The following is a 7,603-nucleotide window of genomic DNA, read 5'->3' on the forward strand; positions in this document are numbered from 1 at the left end:
TCTGCTGAATGGGGAGAAGCAGGCGGCCGCGAGGGTAGCTGGAGAGGAGAGAGGGGGTTCTGGCTCCGTGAGCTGCCCTCTTTATTTATCGTGGTTGGCAGCAACCCCGCAGAGGGAGGAAAGAAACTGCCCTCTTTTTATTGCCAGGCCCAGAAGGGTAGAGGCTGGGGATGGGGATTGGCTTCCTGCCAGCTGCCCGATGACATGCAAGATCGGTTCCTGAGCTGCGGCTCAGCTCCCACCATCTTGCTTTGTGCTCCTGTGAGGTCTCACAAGCCTGGCCAGGCATGAGAAGTACTGTATTGGCATAGATGCCGTCCAGCGAGTGGTTCAGAGAACGCAGAACGGGGTGCTGTTCCTTCTGAGCTAATAGTCCCGTGCGTGGCTGGGGGGCTGGAGTGGGGGGGGGGGGATGCTCTTTTTTGGGATGAGTCAGAAACCGCTCATGGTCAATGAGGATTCCCAGAGGCTCTTCATGACTGCTGGGGTGTTACACTCAGGGTCCGGGCTCAATTCTAGTTTGGGAAATGACATCAGAGCCCCTCTAATTCCTCCCCCATACTTTCAGTGGGATATGGATGCCTTTCCCACTTCCTGTCCTACCCTGCCGGATGATGTTAAATCACTTTCACGTGCCACCTCAGCAGCACGTGGTGGCCCTTGTCTGTGCACACGTGCATATTCTTTATGTTGTTACTTTTTTGACCAATGTGGCTAGAGAGAATGCAGGGTCAATAGCAGGCTGTCCCAACGAAGAAGGAGGGGATTTATTTGGTGTCATCTTGCTTTTTGCACAAAAAATGAACAAAATCCTATTAGGTTGATGGAGGAGTAGTCAAATGCAAGAGTTTCCTTGCCTGGGCATTCAAGGCCTTTTTAGCCCAGTCTGGAAACTCTTTCTCAAAGCTTCATCTAAGACTCACCCTATATCGAAGACTCACCCTACCTGTGTGTCAAAAGGCTGGTGAGCGCAAACACAAACACGACATGCCAAAATAAACAAGTTTAAAATGTTTATTGCTTGTTAAATTAATGAGGGTTAAACATCGCAGCATGTACAAGCGCCCTGCGGCTCTAGCTGGTTTTAGCTCCTCCTGTGAGCTGTTTCACTACTTCTCCACCTGAGCTGTGTCTCCTACCCACCCACTGCTTCCCAGAGCTGTAGGCAGCCATAGCCCTATGCCCATAAAGTTTAAATTCCTGAATGTTTGCTTGGGGTGAAGCCTGCTATTATTTCAGCTACCCAGTCCATAAAGGGACTTTGTGACTTCTAGCCATCCTACATGAAAGGTGGCAGTTAGACCTACCTGTTTTAATGAGATTTAATCCAACCTATAATGGAAAAAGCTCAGGGGCTTGTGAAAGCCGATCTCTACATTGTTACATGATGATAATAATAATGGACTCTTTGTTCATATTGGTATTGGGCTGGACTATTTGGAAAAAAGCTTTTATTCTGGAGTAAGAGTTGTCCAGAAATAGTTATTCTGCTTTAATTCACACCCTGCTTTAAACTGGAATAACTTTCATGTGCACACAAACTCTTCAATCACAAGTTCTTTGGGATATGGCCTGTCTCTAGGCCTCTGTTTGGACAGCACCAGACTCAATGGGTGCATCTACATGTGCGCTTTAATGTGCATTAGCCTATTTAAATGCACATTAAAGCACCATTAAAAAAACATGGGTGCCTATACACGAGTGTGGCAGCTGCTCTGATGTGCTATAATTACAGTGTGTCAGAACAGACTTGATTAATCAAGTTCTGCTGGAGTGTGGTAATTACCATGCTCCAGCCAGCCTCCGCATCTCATATATCAGCATCTCCATGCTTCAGACTGGCAGTGGGGTGCTTTAATTAAAGCTTGTTCAACAAGCTTCGGATAAAGTGCCCCCATTGCTATTTTTAAGTGCAGGGACACTGGTACACAAGACGCTCCGGCTCTCAGACTCCCCCCACGCTCCCCAGCACATGTATAAACTCCCACATGCCATTTAGTTAATGCACATTAAAATAGGCTAATGAGCATTAAGCATCACTTAAAAACTGTGCTCTTTAGTTAATGCCCATTAAGACAGGCGAATATGCATTTTCCTAGTACCTCACAATGGAGATACTAGATTTAATGCACATTAACTAAAGCACATTAATGCCTGTGTAGATGCGCCCAATGGGATACAGAACCCAGCTGTAGCTTATGGGTGCTACCCCAATATAGACCCGTAGGAATTAACAAATGATAGTGAAGACAGCCTGCCCGTAGTAGAAATGTAGTCTCCAGGACTGACCAGTTCTGGGAAGGCCTATGCAATAGGATGCTTCTAAAATACTTGTTTTCAAGGACAGATAGAGAGCAGAGCATGAGGTGGTGACACAACACAGGGCTACTTTTCTCAAGTCACCATTCACAGGGATGGAGAAAAATCAGATCCTTCAGGGAGGCCTCATCTGAAAAAAAAGGGGTCCAAATTGCTCTCAGGGTATTTGGAGGGGCATCAGGGAGGGGGTCCTGAAGAATGATGTTTATTCAGTCCTTAGCACAGATTTTGCTGGGTCAGATTTAACTCTGCAGGAGCCGTAACACACTGCATGCCTGTTGCACACTTACTGAGTGCTGGAGATGGCAAGGTGCCACCGTTCATTTGAGAAGGCTGGGGTTTTTTTCAAGGCTAAGTCTGTTTATCTAACCATTAGTGTAACGTACACCACCTGCGATCCTAAGTAATATGATGCCAAGGGTGACACTGGAGTGCCCAACGAACAACAGGCCCCAAATCATCATGAATAATTCAGTGAGATAAAGGAGCTCGTACTCTGCAGAGGCTGGAGACCAACGAGTGCTGGACGCCTACTGTTACTAGGACCAAGCTTTCATCGCCGAGGTCTTGTGGAGGGCAGAGGAAGGACTGTAATTACCTGTGCTGTGTCAGACACGAGAAGCAGTGGGAAAACCTGTGTTTTGCCATGCAAGATGATGGGTCTAAGTCTTATTCATACTATTGTAGCAGTGTAAAGGGAGCATCGCTGTCACAGAGAATCGGGCCCCACTTCAGGTTTCACGGTGCTGGGAGTGAGTGCCGGGAGGGTCCCTGAGCAGGTGGTAGCCTGTGGGAATGGCTCTCTCATTTCAGTTAGGTACTTTTTAGATATCCGCGGCGCTCTGGACTCTCTATCAAGGCAAGAAGGGGGGCAGAGTCCCACCTGAGAGCTTGCTTCTCATGCAGAGGGACAGAAGTTGCAGGCTTCCCCCATGCACCAGGTTGGGACATCTCTGGAGGGGCCAGGAGTTGGGAGGAACAAGAGGACCTGAGCAAACGCACGGGGGCAAGGGAGAACCAAGCCTGATGCCCACTCCCACTCAGCCTTGCGGGGTGTAATGAAGACATCCCTGCTGCTGCTCTGAGGTGCCCCCTGCCAAGTGTAGCACCGCAGCATGTCCAGTCTGGCGCAGCGACTCTGATCCCGCACCGTGCTGTGCCATGCAAAACCCAAGCCACACTCTTTTAAATAGGTCAAGGTGGAAGGTGCCCAGCATTGTCGGGGCTGTTCGAAGAAAGGGATGGGCGGATGCATCTTTCCCTGCCCCTGCAGGAAGGGCAAGGAAGTGGGAACCCTTCTTTGGCTGAAGCTGTTGGTGCTACAAGAGCAAGGCTGACTGTGACGTCTCAGCAGTAGCACGGTGGTTGCTGGGCATATCTTGGCATGCAAACGTGCATCTCTTTTGGACAGTGGCTGATTTTTTTTCCCCTGGTTCCTCCTCAGGCCGAAGGGCGTAGATTACTGTTCCCCCTCCTTTCCCAAAAGGACCCCCCCACCCCCATCCTGGGTCCCCATCTGCCAAGTCACCTCTCTATTTGTCCTCTTTGCATGTCACATCACTGGTCCCAGATTGCAGGAGAGGAAACGACACCCAAAGGATGCCAGTGCGACCCCTCCCTTGGGAGGATCCCCTTCTGCCCTGAGCTGCCCTAGTGCAGATCCGGAGGCGCTGCGCTGAAACCCACGGGCTTGCTCTGGGTTTGAGAAAGCAGGAGAGGAGCAAGCCCCTGGTTCTGCTTCCCCTGGGCCTTGTGCAGAGAGCCAGAGCTGGCAGGATCACGTGGTGCACGGGAGCAGGCTCTTAGCTCACAGGCAAGCAGCGCTGGGGGCTGGGGAACAGAAACCCGGCTAGGTATAGTGGCTCAGGCTTGCTCCAGTGCTCTGGCTCTCCTGGGGCCTGCGGCCCCGCTGAGGCTGACAGCATCTCCTTCCTCCGCAAGGGCAGAGTTAATGTGCAGCCCTTTTGCTGCCTTGCTGCATTTGCTTGCAGTTGTTTCTGCATGGCCCAGTGGTCTGGCCCTGCCTTGACCAGCAGCACTCACGCCTCTCTCCTCTTGTGCGGCCTCTCTGAGCTCCCCTGCAAGGAGAGCTATTGGCATGCTGCAGCACCGGTTATTACGATCCCATCCTCTGGCCTGCCAATGTTTGCTTCCTCCGTGATGGGCTTTTCCTTGCCTCCCGCAGCCGGGGAGCGCGACTCCAGTGTCATTCTGCATGTGCTTGGCATGTCGAGTCGTGGACGTCCTCCGATGCCTCCCCCGGCGGAGGGCCAGGGCGCTTTTGCATGCCAGAGCCAGGAGAGCAGCTCCCCCCAGTGCGGCTGGAAACTGTCCCTCCACCTTGCATGGGCTGAGGAGCCCACGATGGCATCACGAGCCTTGGAGGAGGTTTGGTCGGTGACAGAGGAGCTTTCTCGTTATCTATTCATGAAGCTATTGATTATAATGCAGCTTTTCCCCATTATGGCTCAGCTCCGCCATCAGAGCTGGGGTGGGCAGGACAAGCTGGGGAGGACCCACTCCTGGATGAAACCGCAGCTTTCCAGCTTGCTTCAGCTGCCTAGCGCTGCATGCAGGCCACGGCATTGCCAGCCCCGCCGTTTGCTGCTGCTGTGTTGTCCAGCGCTAAACGCTCCTGCTGCTTGTGTTGCCAGCACCCTGCAGGTGTGGCAGACCACAGGCCTCCAAGCATTTCAACCCGCTCAGATAGCCCCCAGCGTGGTCAGGATCCTCCCAGATTTCCACAGGCTGCAGTTTGGCTCTGACAGGCACAATACCTGGCTGTTGCTTGCCGTCGGTCTCTGATTTTCCTTTGACACCACAGCACTATAGCAGCTTAGTGGGCATCAGAGAATCGAGCAAGCCAGGAAGCATTTGGGAAGTATCCATCTGCACACATGCGCGCACACAGGGGCCTTTCCAAAACCAGGAGTGGGTCTTCCTTGGCTTGTCAGAGCCCTGGGGCTAATTCGAAGCCAAGGGACATCACTGCTGGCTTTCAAGAGACTCTGGATGAGGCACGAAGAGCGGCTGCCCTCTCCTGAAATTCAGCCTGTTGGAGCCCACCCCATTTTTGCTCCGACAAGGTCAAAACATGGTTTAGGAGGAAAGGTTGGAAGAACCCGGATTATTTAATCTGGAGACTGAGGGGGGACTTGATAACAGTCTTAAAACACCCACAGGGCGACTCCAGAGAAGGCGGCAATAGTATTCTCTGTGGCCGCAGGGGATAGGACAAGAAATAATGGTCCTAAATTGCAACTAGAGAAATTTAGGTTGGAGATTAGGAGGAACTTTCTCGCGATAAGGATAGTCAAACACTGGAGCAGGTTACCCAGGGAGGTTGTGGGGTCTCGAAAGTCTGGTAGTTCCCTGGAAGTTTTCAAGAGCAGGTTGGACAAAGTCTTGGCTGGGATGGTTTAGAGGGGAGTGATTCTGCCTTGAGCAATGGGTTGGACTCAATGACCTCCTGAGGTCTCTTTGAGCCTTATTTTTCTAGGCGGCTGCTGCCCTTCCAGCTGAAGAGAACGCAGCCTTCCTTACAGCCCCCCTTGCTGCTGCTAGACATTTTGGGAATTAGCCACTGTTTCCATAAATCGTCATCCAAGTTGAAAGAAATCATCTCCTCTGGCTGCATAGGATACATAAGGCTGGTGGTAATTGCTCCTCTGGAGCCAGTCTCTCCAGTAAATAAATTCTTCTCCCTTGGCCACTTGTTTCAGCCACTTACTTTGCTTTACTGAATGCAAGTGGCTCGAGGTAAGGGCCGTCTCGCTGGGTGTGTGAACAGCACCTAGCACAGCAAGGTCCTGGACTGCTCATGAGATGCACCTCGTGGGATGGAAACCCCACCCGTTCTGTCCTGAAAGGGGCTAGGTGCCGCACTTCCCGCTGCCTTCAGCAAGTTGTTCCTTCTTCCAAAGAGATTGTAGCTAGAAACCAAAAGCCACGGCTGGGAGGGGACAGCCATTTGAAATGGGTGGATGAATTACAGCCTAAATGCAAGGGAAAATGACTCCATTGCCACAAGCAACTGCCTCCGAGGATGGCGAACAGGTCTGGGGACAGCCATCCCTCTCTTCCCCAAAGGCCGCAGCCCCACCACAGTTGTTGGACAGAGCAGGAATTAATTCAGGGGAGGCCTAGGGTTGGGGTTACGCAGCAGCTCAGACTAAAGGAGTGACAAATTTCAGAGGCCCTTCCAGAAGGCAAAGATTGAGACCTGTTTGCCTGCTGGGAGTGGGAAGCCCTTGGGTCTCCGGTGCTAACACGGTATTAGTTTGAAGATGCCATCGAGAGAGGTGAGAGGGAAGCCGATGAGGAAACCTGAATGAAACCCAAACCAACACCCCTCCTCGCATTGGCAAGACTGGCATTTTTACTTACAGATCTTGCAGGAAACTCACACCGCAAGTGAGATGCAATGTCCTTACAGAGAGCGTGTGACCTGGATGCATGCTGATAAGGCTCCTGAGTCATTCAGTGCCGGAGAGGTTTGGATCCTATTTGTAAACACGCAGGCAACATGCGGGAGCGGGGAAAGGAAGGCTGTTGGTTGTTGTTTTCTTCGAGAAAAAGACCCCAGTGTCGTTGGTTCCCTTCTTTCTTCGTAAGGCTCATCTCCAGCAGAGGTGAAGCACTTCAAACTGGCCTTGGTGCTGTTGATTTAGGGAGAACGCTTCAAACGAAAGGACGCCAGGTGTAATTTTATTAACCAGGGGGAAAAACAGCTAAGACAAGTGGGGGAGAGCCTGCACTGGAGGGGTTTGCTGGGTATAGCTAACACCCCGAGTGCAGCAGTACTGGCGCACCCTTTTACGGACCCACCAGCCCCTCTGGTATGTGGTTTAGGAGCAGGTGCAGGCTAAGCTTGAAGTAAGAGAATGAACAACACAGGGTTTTGCACCACTTGGACTTAAACCAGCTCAGATTTGTGCAGGGGCACGGCTCAGGTTGACCACCTGATTGCCATCCCTGGGGCCAAGTCAGGCTGCAGCCCAGTGAGTGCCTTCTCTGACCCGGCAGAGATCAAATGGACCACGCAAGAAAACGGCACTGTGTCTACGCTGGTAGCTGGCAAGACCGGTAATTGAATTCCCTGGCACAGATAGGGCCTTGTTCTCCCAGCTCAGCGGGACACTGCGTTCTTTTCAAAACTGGGCCACCCACAATACAAAAGGCGCTGACCACTTCTGAAAATCCAGGGCCAGATTTTCGGAGGGATTCAGGGGCTGAAAGACACACCTGGGTGCCCAACGGGATGTTTGAAATCACCCGTGTACTT

Source organism: Crocodylus siamensis, chromosome 13, assembly GCF_052110815.1.
Source record: "Crocodylus siamensis isolate JL-2025a chromosome 13, ASM5211081v1, whole genome shotgun sequence".
NCBI lineage: Eukaryota > Metazoa > Chordata > Crocodylia > Crocodylidae > Crocodylus > Crocodylus siamensis.